Consider the following 15347-nt stretch of genomic DNA (forward strand, 5'->3'; position numbering starts at 1 on the left):
AAAAGGTATGTTCTGTTAAAGTTAAGCAGTGCTGTGCCTAGTGAAAATGAATACAGTGAATCATCCTCTGAAAGATTTGAAGACACAGTAAAGGAATCCTTTTACATGATTATTTTAACGTGTGTGTAAAAGGAAGGAAAAATAACACAAGCCTGATGCAAGGAATTTCTGTTAAATCGATGGTGTGTTTACATTCAAATCTTTTGCAGAAGTGGCTGAATTTTTCTTGGAGATTTAAGGTGCTCAGAAGAATAGAATTTTTAATTAGTATGAGGACATGAAACAGAGGGTGATGTTTTTAAAGTGGGATCACTTCCATTTTATAGTGTTCTCCAATAAACATTACTCCTGAGTCAGTTCTATGGGCAGCCTGGTTTCCTCATTAGGAGCAAAACGCCTCAAAATGGAGTATCTTCACATCTATCCATGTAACTATATTTGCAAATACACATATAGCCTATAAATGTGTATGTATGTGTACTCCAGTTATGTTTTGCTATGCTTTATAATATTAATGTTTATTTAATTGATTTGATGTTGATAGTTACAGATTTCTTTTGAAACACAAAGCATGGGGTGTAAGATAACTTTTTGGAAATGGAAAATGACATCAAGACATCTGATGTTCTTGTTGCCACAGGTATAATTTGTATGGGAGTTATTATTTCAAGTGTCTATTAAAAGAGGTGAAAATTGTCCTGCTTCAAAAGTGATGATTACCTGTTTGCTTGCATTAGGTCAGGTCCAAGGATCTGAATTGTTTGTTTAGGAAGTAATTATACAGTTTTAATTCCTTGCTGTAAACTTTCTGAAGATAGTATTGCTGTAGTCTCAGCAGGATTCTATTTTCATCCAGGAAATAAGCGCGTAACTTCAATGATTTCAGGTATTTAGAGGTTGCAGAGAACCCTTTTGTGTGCACTGGGTAATTACTTTACAATTCTGGCATTTTTTTTGAATGCAAATGTACTGGATGTGGTCATTATTGCCCACTTCTGCTCAGAAGACTGTAAAGTGACTATAAAATGCAACTTACGCTGTGCAGAAAAGTTCAGAAATCAATTTTTGTTAATTATTTCTCATTGTAGTTATTGTGATATAGTGATATATTGTGATATAGTTGTGAAAGAGACTTATTCCTGCCATAGATGATATTTGCTGATTCTTTTTCTGTGAAGTGTGAAACCTATGGAAAGAACATACGAGATGTATAGGATGACTCCTGTAAGATTCCATCATGTTTTATTTACTTGCCTGAATAAGAACATCCTCATGTTGTAATTGACACCTTACTCTTAGCTGCAGTTGTGAAAAATACCCTATGCTTGTCTTTCAGCTATTGAACCATGCTACTTAAAGAGATTTGTTTTCCCTGTAATTCAGGCTTGCTGTTTTGCTACTTATGAATGACCATCTTATATAGTAGAGTGCTTTTTTATTTCCTCTTAGTCTTTCATTTTCTTGATATTTTCTAGTATATTTGCTAGTTTAAAACTGGAAAGGATACTCTGGACTGCTTATTGAGTGATTATTTTTGCATTGTTTCTGTAATTTAAAAAAAATAGCATTTTTTAAGTGTCTGAACATCTCCAGTAGATACAGCTATTGTGCTTTATAACAGACCATCTCCTGCTCCTTTCCTATTTCTATGCTGAAGGGTGCTCACCTACCCAGAGTAAGAGCAGTTTCATAGCCAGGTGAGACCTAATGTAGAAGCAATGTGCAATCAGCTGTCTTGACAGTTTGAAAAAACTATTTCAGTTGTGGTTCACAGGGTCGTATCTGCTGGAGAGCTAGTGACCTTAACATCCCAACCACCACTAGAAGAGAATTTCTTTTGAGACTCTTGCTTTGGACTCATACTCGTTGTTTTTATAGGACAATCAGCTGTTGTGTTTGGCTATCTTAGAGCATCACAGTAGGGAGCAGGCAATTGCTGAATGACTTGGATGCAGTACTGTTGAAATAAACAGCAAGAGAAGAATAAACAAACTGTGTTGTGTGATTATATTATGATAAACTGAATGAAAATGCTTAACAAATTTATATCGTGTTTATGGAGTACTTTCCCACTCTAGCTGACGAGTTCCTTTTAGCTTCAAGTTTGAACTTAAGAGTGTGAAGGAGAATGTTTTTGTATACTGTGAGGATTGTAAATCCTTTCTGAGTCTGTAACAAAATTAAGCCAGGGTTTGTTTTTAGTTTGAATGAATTCACTTTTCATCATTATCTAGTCTATGCCGCATTTGGTAATAAAATCTTCAGCTTCAGAAATAGTGCATGATATTTATTCATACACACACTTATCCCTTACCAATGTGGATTATCCGCTTACGATGTTACTGTAGTTGGAATGAAAAAATACATAAGGATTTAATTAATACAATGATCTATTTGTTTTCTAGCATTTTCTCTCTTTCTGAACCGAATGATAAACTCTATCTTAACTTTCTTAACTTTAAACTCTTTTCTTTTTGGGATCAGAAACTAAAAATGAAAATGACTTAGTATATTCACAAGGAAGTAGCACAATATGTAATTCATTATAACAGGGAAAAAGTTGTGAAGAGCTTGAAACCCTATGCCTCCCAGGTTGGGAAAATTTTCACTTAGTGTGCAGATTTTGCCACTCAGGCCCATGTTTAGACATCATAAAACTATACCACTGTTCACTTAATGACACAGTTACGAATATAAAAGCAGAGATGTTGATGCTAGGTAAGGAAAATGGTTTCCCAGACTCTGTTATCAATGACAAAACACTCAGAGAAGGCCGTAAAAATTGGAGAAAGAGTAGGTGAAGTTGAGGTGTGATGATATTTGGGAATGTGAATCCAATGTAACAAACGCAGAGGGAGATAGGAAGAAAAGATCTTCCTTCTGTGCTTAAAGAGGGATCTGGAGTCTTTTGATGTAGTTTTCTTGGAAAGAGTTCAATCTGCTCTGTAGTATCATTTCTTAAAGATAGACTGCACATAGACTCATAGATGATGCACACTCAGTTTCCATCCCATTGCAAGTGACATCAGAGGTCTTCTGAGTAGGAACTGGATGCAGCCTGACAACAAATACAGAGAAGAAAAAAGAAAATAGGAATCAGTTGTTGGAAATAGACTTTATGTAATATTATGTACAACATATTACTTTTACATCAGGATGTTTTTCTATAAAACTCAATCATGTATATATTGAACAATTAAACTGAGTTAGTTTGGTGTGTTTGTTACAGTTGTAATAATAGCACATAACTTATTTCCACAGGGTTTCAAAAGACCCATGGAGTCTGCATGGCTGAAACATTAACGTGTTATTGTGATAATATGATGCTTCTCCATCTGACTCAAGAGCTTTTAACTTTAATAATTTCCAAGTTATTCAATAGCTAAAATGTGTTTTCCGTTCATACTTTACCCCACTGCATTTTCTTTAATGTAAAGGAGTGATATAATGAATAAATTATAACCACACAAAGGCTGTCCATTTGATACATCATCTTAGGCTTGTGATGGTGAATGGCAAAGTAAATGTTTTTCTACATTGTGCTATCTGTGTGGAGCTCAGGGACCTAGATGGAGGGCTGAAGCAACCCTTGGTAGAAGGAGAAATGGGAAGACTTGGCTCAAGAAGCAAGTAAATTGTCTGATACATGAACTGGGGATCTACCTTGTGTACTTTGGGAGGGAATGTTGAGGAGGGTTAATTACAAGTTTGTGGTTCTGATTCCCTCTTAAGAAGGTCACTAATTCTAAAGGGGTGTTTGCCTGAGTCCACACAACTGCTCAGTGCATTATCCAAGCTGGTGGTAACTCACCAGGCTGCAGTGTCAATCCTAGTTAAGGAGAATCATCTCAGAATCACGGGATTGTAGGGGCTGCAAGGGCGCTCTGGAGATCAGAGTCAACCTCCTTCCAACAGTAGGTTCTCTACTATAGGTTGAACAGGAAAGCATCCAGGTGTATCTCTAGAGAACAAGTGTTTTTGTTGCTATAATTGCAGCTTCTATCTGCCCAGCCAAGTGTTCTACAAACACAGAGGGAGTTCCTAAAGCTATATATCGGGCCTGAGCACTGTGCTTGATTCAGATATGTCTGCAATGCTTATTGTAACTGATGAATAATTATCCCTGCTGCCAAGATAATTTCAGCCAGTGTGATGAGGACTGATGAAGGAGGTGTGAGCTGGGAAATCTTATTGGAGTTGGAAATCTTGCAAAAGTGTACTGACTGTGAGGTTGAGGTGTCTCACTAATTTCACACCTGGTGCCAGATCTTTGGTTTTGCGTTTGCCGGTGAGTTAGCTTGCAGCCAAGGTTCTCTAAATCTTTTTAATGTTTTTTTTGAGACCACCCCTAACTTCTGCAAAGGCAGAAAAAGAGTTTGCTGGTAACAGTTTTGTCAGCATTATGTTTTCTGTATATTTTAAAGCTTAACTGCTTGATTATCATTTGTTATTGTATAAGGCACTAAAGACAGCAAGGCAGTCTGGGTACTACTATGTTCTTTTTGAGCAGAAAGTAAATCCATTCAATTTTAGTCTGAAATAACGGGAGGAAGTTCCTACAGCAGGAGGAAAAGCATTGAATGTAAGACTTTCTACTGTAGTCTTAAAAGTCATGTACGTTTCAGAGCTTGTGTCTGTGAGCATTAAATGACATGTTAAATTCACTGTTGCTTAGGTAATAGCTTTGTGTGCAGTTGCCTAAAGTTATCAGAAATGCAAAGTGTAGGAATTGCAGCTCTGCCAAATGATCACTTTGTGCTGTATACCAAGAAAACTGTAATGCAACAAACGAGTTCTAAATCTCTTGAAATCTGTCTGACAGAAGCCTTCTTGGAATCTCCTGTTCCAACTGGTTATTAGATGGGTGCAGCCTTTTAGGTGTTCATTGGAAAGGCTGAGCAACAACAGCTATTTCATGACTGTTCTTAATTTTTCTAGAGACATTGAGTGCAAGTGCAAGGGGAGTTAGCACTTGAGACTTTACACATAATCACTTCTTCCTGACACAGAGAGTAGTTGTGTTTGACCTTGCTTTGAGCAATAGACTATTAGTCTTGAGTAAAAAATAATGCTGTGCGCATTAATGAAAATAAGGTATTAGAACAGCAGCTTAACAATGCCAAACAATTATGTATTGTTGATAGTTTATATAGAAACCACACAAACTTAATCTCTGCATCTGAAAATATATTCGGGGAAAAAAAAATCCAGAAATTATATGCAAGACATACTTTAGGAATGTGACTAAAGAATTCTAAAAACTGAATTGATAAGCCCAAAACGTTATGAGAACGGCACTTCCAAAAGATTTGCTTTGATTTTCCTCTGTTTTACAACAATAAAAAGAAATCTCTCACTATTTAAAAAAAAAAACTTACAAAAATAAATATAGTGGATAAATGGAATACTGTAGAAGAACCCCTTTCAAAAGTTAAATACGGAATTTATTCCAGATCACAGGACAGATCTGTGGATGTTATAACAGCATGGTTTTTAATGCTGAATTATTAGAAATATCACAGGATGTTCATCCTGGATACAGATCTTCAGTTGTTTCAGCTTTGAGATGAATCCTTAATTTAGTATTTAAACAGTCTGACCCCTCTGAAGTAGGTGATTTTGCTAAGTCTTGTTCACAGTAATTGCTATCACCTCTTACAGATAAAGAATGCTCAAATACTTTGTAATTAATGTTTGTCTCATGGGCTTTAAATTTAGAAAACTATAGCGTATTTTTTTTTTCCCTGGAAGATGGGATGAAGTGCATGTCCTGTAATTGTTCAGGGAGAAAGTCAATTGAGCCCCACATTTCTTAATAAACTTATCTTCTTACATGCTCTTTGTGCTCAGTTTCTCCACTACCCTTAGATAACTGGGCTAATTGGGTTATCTTTATAGAAGAAAGCTCCAAGTCGTCACAGTAGGAAAGGAATATGGGGATATCTTGCTCATGGGCAGAGTAGTATTAGTGAATATGCCTGATTGAATTATCAGGAATGCTTAACCTAATCTAGAGGGCCATGTGCCAAAAGTGAGGAAGACTGTTGTTGAATTCATTGCCATGAAGGTCACAATAAATGTGAACCTGCTGTTTTGTAAATCCTCTTGAGATGTTATTATTCCTATCTCATGAAGGAAAAAAGACACCAAGCTTAGGCTGGCTGTGTACCTACTCTGTCATTTCCACGCTAAGTGACATTTTAAAAAAAACAACTGAAATTCAGTAGTAGAGAACCTAAAAGTGAGAAGTTCAATCTTTATTACTTGTGAAAGATGTATCACTAATGTAAATGAGAGATGCTGCATCAACTGGAGATAATGAGCAAATGTACAATGTGCTGTGCAGCCAGAAAGCATTCTTTTTATCAACAGAGAACAGTGAGAAAAATCCAGGGAAAAAAAGATGTAGATGTATGTTGCATTTGGGAATTTTTAAAAAGTTATAATTTTAAATGAAGCAAAGTCCTATATCATTTGTATTTATGTCAGCACTACTGTTAAAAAACTCAATCAGAATAAATTTCTAATTTAGAGAAATGTAATTTGGTTTGATTCAATTCACATATGATCTATCTTGTTCTTCAGTGAAAGAATTTTAAGATCACTGTGACGCATGCAAGCTGAAAGAAGTGCTGCAATGGGTCAGCTGGCACCTGACCAAGGGAAACAGAGCATTGGGCTGGCCAGCCAGGGTATGGAGAATTTTGTTTTAGCAATCAGTTGCAGCTGATTTTCCTTGAGCCACTACTCAGAACCCGAGCTTCACTGTAAGGTTACTTGTGCTGGGTGTAAATGGTATTTAGGAAATGAACTGTTCTGCTGGATCCATCTTCTTAGTTACTTAGTTTGTTAGAAACAGATGGATTTAACTTTCATCTACATTCCATTTTTTAAAATTTTTTATTTTTAAGAAAGATTTGAGAAAGATCTAATTTACTCCTCAGGAAGTAAATTAGAAGTAGAGACAAAAGCCAAAACCATGCTAGCCTCAGTAACGGCAGGGCAATTAAACGTACAGCTATTTTTCAACACGCTATGCAATGAAAAACCTAACACAAGCTTTATCAACTAATTCTGCCAGGAGATGCTTAGCTAATATATTGTACAGATAAAAAGTATAAGCAGGTCTTTTAGTTTGGAAACGAGCATGGGTTGTGAAGTGCTTTTGTTTCTTTCTTGTGGTTGTCTTGGGTTTGCAGTGGGACGGTGGTGGCTAAGTATCAATTTATTGCTAAAGGCTGCTGGAGGGCATAAATCCACTTTTTCATCCTTCAGAAATAGAACTACAAGGAGGAAAATATGCAAGGTTCACTTTAAATTCTCCTATCTCTTTGTTGAAACGCTGTAGATGCTCTCTGCAAGATCACCATGCCCTCATTGCTTGTTGTCAGATTTTGCTACAGAAGATGTAACATATTTTGTTAGTGGTGCTGATATGCATATGAAAACAATTACTCATAGATTAGTGCATTAAATAAATAGAGAATTCACAATATTTGCTTTCTAGAGGTGCTTGATCTTTTTTTCAAAGAGATAAAGAAAATCTAAAGCTCTAACAGTGGGGAAAGATATGTCCGCCCTCAGGACTGTAAAACAGCCCCGTCAACCGTTAGAGCATTTAAACCTGCTTATGTTAACCTGATGTAACTGCATCTATTTTGGCTCTGGAGTGTTATTGTATATCTGAGCTTCTATCACTGGCCTTGAGCGAATTAAGTGAACAGAATTACTTTGTATCTCTTTATTTAATTATCTATACGTGCATATAATATGTTATGGCATATACTATATTGAGCTTTCTCTCTCTCTGGTCTCCCCACCTTTACTATGTTGTATATTTTTTCTTGAGGTGATAGTGAAGATTATTCTTTGTGGGTTTTTTTTTCCCTGCATCTTCATACCCACTACTATCATTCAATCTCCTCACGATCTATCCTCTCCTTTTATTTCCTTCTCTCTAATCTTCTTACACGTTGGATGGATTGTGATGGTTGCATGACAATTTGTGCCATTTCCATGCCTTGTAACTCTTGCTAGCTCCTCATGTCTGCTCTTCCAAAGTACTATCAAAGCTGTTGAGGCTGGATGGCTCACATAGTGTGAAGCCGTCAGATTAGCTAGTAGCAGTCAGGGAATGTTCCCATAAATAGGGCTTCCTTGATGGGGGTGTGATTCTCTATTAAAAATTCACTGCAGGTAGAGCTGGTTCCAGAGCTCCTGCCCCTGCTTGTTACTGACTCTTACTGGCCGCTCGGTCTTGCAAGTGGATTTCCATCCTTTAAAGACTTCAATTCTGTTTAAGCTATCTAAAAAGCATTCTGCTGCTTGAAGGAGTAATTCCACCATCTCTATGGCCTTTGTTGTCTTCTTCCTCTCTACTACCCGTACTATGTGTTAGGGCTTGTAACTATGGCTGCAGCAAGAGTCACCTAATGACTGGAAACTTCTTGTTGCAGATTATTATTATCACAGTTTTTTAGTGAAAATGCAGGGGTAACAGTGGGTATGTGGGAATATGACAGGAATAGTACAAGCAGACTGCCCTCTGAGAAAGCACTGTCTTGTGTTATATTCATCTGCTTTGAATTCCCACTCATATATGTAGCTTTGAAATAATTAGTTTAATAGAAAAAGGGTTTCTGAAGAATAAACACAAAAGCATCTTAATGAGCCACAAACCTTGAAACGCTCTACTGCTAAGGAATCAATTATCTCTCTTGAATGCCTTGGAGAACCTGTAGGTGGAAATGTCTCAAAATGGATTTGCCACCTGAAAGATTTGTAATGCAGGGGCACATCCTCAGACGCTTGTGCCTCCTATTTCCCTTTTAAACTTGAAAAGCAATAACAGTTATCCATAAGAATACTTCCCTCATTTCCCACTATTCTTCCTCTTTTTTTTCTGCCAGCATGGATAATCAAAAAGCATACTGGTCTAAATGTGGCTCCTGAAACCTTTTTTTTTTGTAGTACTTAAAACCAAGCCTGCCTTTCAGAAATGCCACAACTCCTGTTTAAATTCAGATGTAACAATGTCTGTCTGGCTTGGGTGTGGAATGAGCCACTGAGAGAGAAAAAATTGTGGATAGAGCTCTGGGCTATTTAAAATTCTGTCTACTTGGCTAAATGACAGTACTGCTGGACACGCCAAGACCTGCTAATTTATAACTACTCTATTCACTCCTGTACTCCTGTAATAGCTAACCATTAATTTTTCACTCTGTCTGGATATTAATTCTCCCCCACCAGACACCTTGTTCAGTGTAGGAGCAATTGGAGTGCCCAATTATCATCAGTTATCTGAGAAGATGACAATAACACCCACCATATGTGCACGCTGTCCTTTTCTCTGAGGGTTTATCTGTATATGTAGTATCAACCAGCAGACATGTTTGCATTAGTAATATCCTGGTCCTTTTTAATTCTTTCCTTTCTTTTTCCCCTTTCCTAGTTCCCTGCCCACCAGGAGATCTGCAAGCTTTCACAGACTAAAGGGGTTCCTGCTAGAAGGCAGACTGAGGTAGAGAAGATAAATTGAGAACGGAGCAAATCTAAGGGAATATCCTAAGAAGCCTGAAAGTAAGAAAATCCTGATTTTTTTTTTCTATCTCATGTTGCATAGTTTCTACTTCATCATGATCTAAGTTTTTACACTTTCATCTCAAGAGAACAGAAACACGAGGAAAATCAGAGCTCCTGTTATACTTAGGCTTTGTATACAAGGCTTTTGAAGAGAAATCTTTGTTACCAAGAGAATGTTTTTCAGAGATGAATAAATCTTTAAGATATCCTTCTGTTCTGGGGCTTTCACTGGCAAAATTTGGCTGAAGTTTAAGTATGAACAGAGCCCCTGATCCGCCTTTGTGCCACTATCTCTGTGCAGCTCCCCTTAGTGGCACCAAGAATGCTTGGTGTGTGGATGTGAAATGCAGCTCCATAGTTGTGGTCTCTAAGCCTGCAGGGTAGGAAGAATCTGATGGAATGTTTCACATCTGAGATGGGCATTAAAATTTTTAAATAGCTTTAGGTTCTCTGAAGCTTTTAATGGTTTAACCTACTAAAATTTGAGTTGCAGTAGAAAGTTTTCCTGTGCTGACTTCTATGATATATCAACAAGAGAATGATGCATTCAAAAGCTGTATTCAGGATCCAGATAAATAAAGTATCCCAAGCTACCAGTTTACACTCTTTAGATCTGTAAACTATGTTCTCTTCCTGCCATGTACGAATAATGTTAGGATTCTAACACTGAACGTTGAAAAGTCGAGAACAGTGTCATACTTAAGATAGATGGTGGAACCTAATTTGGCCCTGTTCTTAGCAGATATCACATATGCTGGTCATCTCGTTTAATTTCAGGTTCCCATTCTAAAATCTGAGGTCAAGAGATTTTTGAGGACCAATTTGTAACAGCAAGATTTCATATAAAGCACAAGTGCTTAGAGCAACATATAAGCTAAGTGGGCATTTCCAAGGGAAATCTAAAGAAACTTTATTAGAAGGCATTAGTTAATTTAAGAAAAGTCTGTAATGTCTGAAGATATGAGTAGAGTACATCCAGAGAATAGGCTTAGAATATTTTCCTAGCAGATGATGCTGCTTCCTCTCTTGCTACGTTCTACCCTGAAGTTGTAAATTGGATATATGTTTCACGTGAGGTCTATTGACTTCTATTCTTTGCCTCCCTGTTGTAGGGGTCCAGCAGTGAAATTGTTGGCAGTATATTAAATCAGCATTGTTAAAAAGAAATGTATACTACAAACTAATGTTTTATTAGAAAACTTGGTAATAGCAAGTTTTTGTAAAATAAATAATCACAGCAGCAGTGCATGCATGAATCAGTTCAATCAGCTTTTTGCAGGTTAAAAGTAACTTTCGTTAGCCATCTTTCTGTAAAAATCAGTCAAGAAATATTTAAATTCAGCTTTAGGAGAGTAGTGTAAAACTATTATTTGTTTTAGTAAATCTAATGCAAAGAGAGTCAAAAGTTTTGGAAAGATTTTTACTGTTGTTAATATTTTCCTTCCTTGCTTTTCCCCCAAGCACCTTTTTTCTTGTACCTTCTACCTTGCAGGGAATACATGGTGTATGTATACTGTATATGCATAATGCCTACATGTCATCAAAGGGTCTGAGTCTGTTGCTTGGGTAGTCTAAGATTATACTGACTGTAACCATAGCAGGAGCATGGTAGACACTTGACCCCTGAAAGGCAGTTGTATGCAGTGCCGTATTTAAACACAGCTAGTAGTGTAGTTAGCAGCCAGCACGCAGTTGAACAAATGTGCATTGTTGTTAAAATTGAAACCACATGCTGAGTAATATAACATAGGTGCAACGTTCTTGAGAATGTGTGGACAGTTGGAAATGTGAATGTATTTTTTTATTTATGTTATGTCTGTGTGTCTCAGGGCTTCCCTAACTTTGTTTTCTTAGTGAAACTCGGGCGCATCAGACATGCTGGATTGATGGAGCTGGGCACTGACGCACCAGGTCTTTTCCAGCTGCAATGAAGGGGGAGAATTGAATCTGGATCCTTTTAACCAGTCCTCCAAGAGCAAGATTTCAGTTACCGTGACTGTTCGCCAAGGACTATTTTATTTTAACCCATGTCAAATTTGAGCTTACCTATGGGGCTAAACCACAGCCTTCTAAGCCAAGTGTATCTAAATACAAACTCATTTCACTGACTGTTTGTTACTTTTTGGAAAACGTAGCCACATACAGTTGTTTGGAACAATCTCCAAAAAAACTAGACTTTTCAAGCTTTGCTGAATTTGAAATACTACATTCTTTTTCCTCCCAGCTTACAAAGTCCAGTAGTTCCTTGTTTACTAAAAAAAATGAAATGAACAGGAGTTAGACATTTAAATTTTCTCTTTGGGATAAATAAGATAAATTTAATGGTGTGATTGTCCCTCATTCAGTAAACCATAAGTAACTGTGAGTTTCTCAACAAATGATGTTTATTTGGGCACTTTTGGTTGATGATTTCTTTTTTGTAAACCATGAATTTATCTTTTTATTGACTGTTCTGCAACAGTAACTGGATCAGCATGCTATAGTTTTTTCTACCCAGAAAAGCATTTGCTTGGTTTTCTTCATTTGGGTTGAGATAATTAGAATAATGGTGATGGTGAAGAATAGACTGAGTGAGAAGGTTCTCCTTAAGTATCTGTTAATGTGCAGCATATATAACAAATGAGTGAGGCAGAAAAGAAAGCAAGAGCAGCAGCATTTGTGTTAGTAGTTTTCTTGATGTTAATTGTATGTGTTATAGATCACCACCGTGGGCTGGACAGCAGTCAGGGTGAATAGTACCAGAGATGAACAGTTGTCTCATTGGCAGTCCACACAGCTGGTTGAAGCACAGTCAGTTTTCTTGGTACGTTTGGCTTCATGAAGTATTTTCTTTGTTGTAGGGCCATGAACAGGCAAACACTTTATAGTGAACTGGCCATTGTTTTGAAGCAAACAGCCTGTCCTCCTGTCATGCAGTCTGTTCTTTAAGGAAACCTTGAAGCCACTGGAGTCCCTTACTTTGGTTGCCTGCCCCTCCTGTCCTTCTATAGCTGTGCCAGATGTGTTTCTGTTTTTCTTATCTAGCCTTATATGAATTTATATGTGCCTGATCAGCCATTTGTTTGTCATTATTTGCTAGTACTAGATGAGAAAAGCTTAAGTGCACTGATGTGCGCTGACTAAACCACCGCTGTGTGATTACAGCTTGTGTATCCCTTCACCCTTGAGCCCACACCCATGGATTGGAATTGAGGCCAAACTAACTGGAGAGGAGGCCAAGCTATCATATTTATAATTAGCCAAGATAAGGAGTGGAAAGAATGAAGGTTTTATGCTGGTTGCAGTTCCTTTAATGTGTTTTTCCTCTGTTTGCCTTTGCTTCTGGTTCCAGAAGCAACAGAGAGAGACACAAGCTCTCCTCAAAATGCTTGCTTGTATTTTCCAGACTTTGCTAGTTAGTTGCTGGGCTGAGTTCCTGGCACTATGCAATTCTCAGTGACCAGTATTGAGTAGGAAGGCATTTCTATGGAGGCACCTATTTGTCAAATGTAAACAATGTACTTGGCTTTCTGCAGGGCATTGACAGGAAAGTTCTACTTACTGTGGCGAGTTGCAGTTTAGCTAACAGATGAAATAGAAAGGCAAGTTGCACAGGCAGCTACAGTGGATGTTTCTAATCGTTTAAGTTAGTGTTTTCTAGAAAGGGAGGAGATAGCCCTTGTTCCCTGCAAATGCAATGTTGATGCTAACTAGACATAGCTAGCCACAGAGTAAACGAGAAGAATTGGAGAAAGAACCTCAACTGGAGTAATTGGCCATGCCAGAGAAGGGTGAGGAAAAAAACAAAAGATAAAATCTAATACACACAGAATTATTCTCTATGTGAGAGTTGAAAAAGAATATTTTGATGGCCAAAGGTAGTGGACATTCAGAAAGCACGCAAGGTGGGCTATGAATGAAGACAGTTGATATTGCTGGAGTTTTAAATGTAGAGAGGGCAGATGTGAAGTAATTAAGCTGCTAGGAAAGTGAGATTAGTGGAGAAGGGAAGAGAATTTATGGCACAACTAAATGATTTGGGTATTAAAACTGAAAGTTCTGTCTTTCTGAAAGTCAAGACAAAATGAACTGGGATGCTGAGGAAAAAAGGTGCAGTGCATGAGAAGATTTCAACGTGAGTTAGAAATAGGAAGATATGAGCACTTTTTAAATCATGAGAATTAAATTTTGCAGTCAAGTCACTCTTTTATCCCATCTCTTCCCTTTTCCTATTTGCTAAATAGCTGTGGTGAAACTGTGCTGTAGGTACGGTATAGTGTGACTAAATACTTTGTAATGCACTCTGAGATACAGTACACCAAGCGGTATAAATAGAAAGCCAATTGCATAAAATAAATCTCTTAATTCTTGGTGCACCATGGTGAGGTAGCTCAGTTACAGCTTTGACCACCCATGAATGCTAAGAGCACAGAAGGGGGACTTTTGGATTCACGATTCACCTATTATCTTGGTTGTAGGGTATGAATCTCTTTGAATGTGAAAGCAAGGTTTTGTTTAAGTGAAGAACATAAGAAAAAGCACTTTCTTTTTTTTCCCTGAGGTGAATGATGAAAGGTGTATAGAAGTGGCTATAAATTTTAGGAAGTAGAGAACTGGAAAAGAGGTAATACTGAGCAGGAATTGTATTTTTCCAGTGTTTTTCCTGAAATACTTAAATGCTAAGGTTCTCCTGTACAAAAGTGTCACTCCTTGGTCTAAATAAATTCACTGTCAGAACAATGGATACTTTTTGGAATGGAAACAAGACTGTATTACCATTCAGCAACTAGCAAAAGAATAGCTACTTCCTGCCAAGGTTTGTACTCTTGAGATGTATGCATGAGGTTCTAGGTGAGCGTTCAGCTCAGCTCAGTCCACTGCAGTGGACTGTGATTTATCTGAACTGTGGACTGACTTTTTAAGAGATTTGGAGACTTAAAAGTGTGGGGTTGGTAGGTTGTCTTAAGGAGAGTGACATCTGATGGTGACTGTAGGGGCCACCTGGAAACAATTTAATTGCTTGCAAACAGCAAGAGACAAGCACTTTCTGAGTAGAACCAGTGTGGCTGCTCCATTAGCATGCAGCATTGCTGGAAAAATGGGAATATGACTTACTTCAAGGACCTTGTCTGGGTCCAAGTAAAACATCTGAGCTAGGAAGAATGTCAGTGTTCACACACCTTCTTGCCAGTTCCTTAGATGACACTGTGACAGTAATTTCTGTAAATTAGAAGCAAGAAACAGTTATTCAGATACAGGCTGCGGTCAAGTCAACAATCTTGCCTATCTGGAGTACTGGCAAGCAGAATTCCCTGTTTATCCTCACTCCGCATCTCCACTGGACTTGCTGGCTTCCATTTAGTGTTGGCCATGCAGAACCCAGACGACCTGATTGAGAGTACCCAAGGAAACAAGAATGATCATTCTTAAGGGGTTTTCCTGTTTTTCCATTTTCCAAGATACCTTAGTTGCCTATTACTTAACTTCTCTTTTTATTACTCTTTGACTTCTTTTTTTTTTTTTTCTCTCTCCTGTCTAGGTCGTCTTTTCTTTTCTTTTTACAGAAATTTTATTACCTTGTTAACAGAAAACTGCTCTTATTACCAGTACAGGACTTTTCACTTCCCCTCGCAGCTTGATAGCAAATGTCCCTTGCTGTGATGTCCCCTCTAGTCAGAGCATCTGATCACTTGTGCCTTACTTATTATGCTGACTGAACGTATAAAATATGACAATGTGTGGCATAATAACTTTCCATTATTGATATGCTCAGATTTATAGTGCTT

General features: G+C 37.6%; 1 long non-coding RNA gene across 1 annotated transcript in view; it reads left to right on the forward strand.

Moving 5' to 3' along the window:
* The window catches only part of LOC104910700, a 67935-nt gene extending 52907 nt beyond the window's left edge, over positions 1-15028 (forward strand). Inside the window, exons 2-3 of the long non-coding RNA XR_004159581.1 lie at positions 9452-9579; positions 11437-15028. This is a non-coding gene — a long non-coding RNA (uncharacterized LOC104910700). The remainder of the gene's footprint in view (positions 1-9451; positions 9580-11436) is intronic.
* Positions 15029-15347: the final 319 nt, after the last annotated feature.

Source organism: Meleagris gallopavo, chromosome 4, assembly GCF_000146605.3.
Source record: "Meleagris gallopavo isolate NT-WF06-2002-E0010 breed Aviagen turkey brand Nicholas breeding stock chromosome 4, Turkey_5.1, whole genome shotgun sequence".
Classification (NCBI taxonomy): Eukaryota; Metazoa; Chordata; class Aves; order Galliformes; family Phasianidae; genus Meleagris; species Meleagris gallopavo.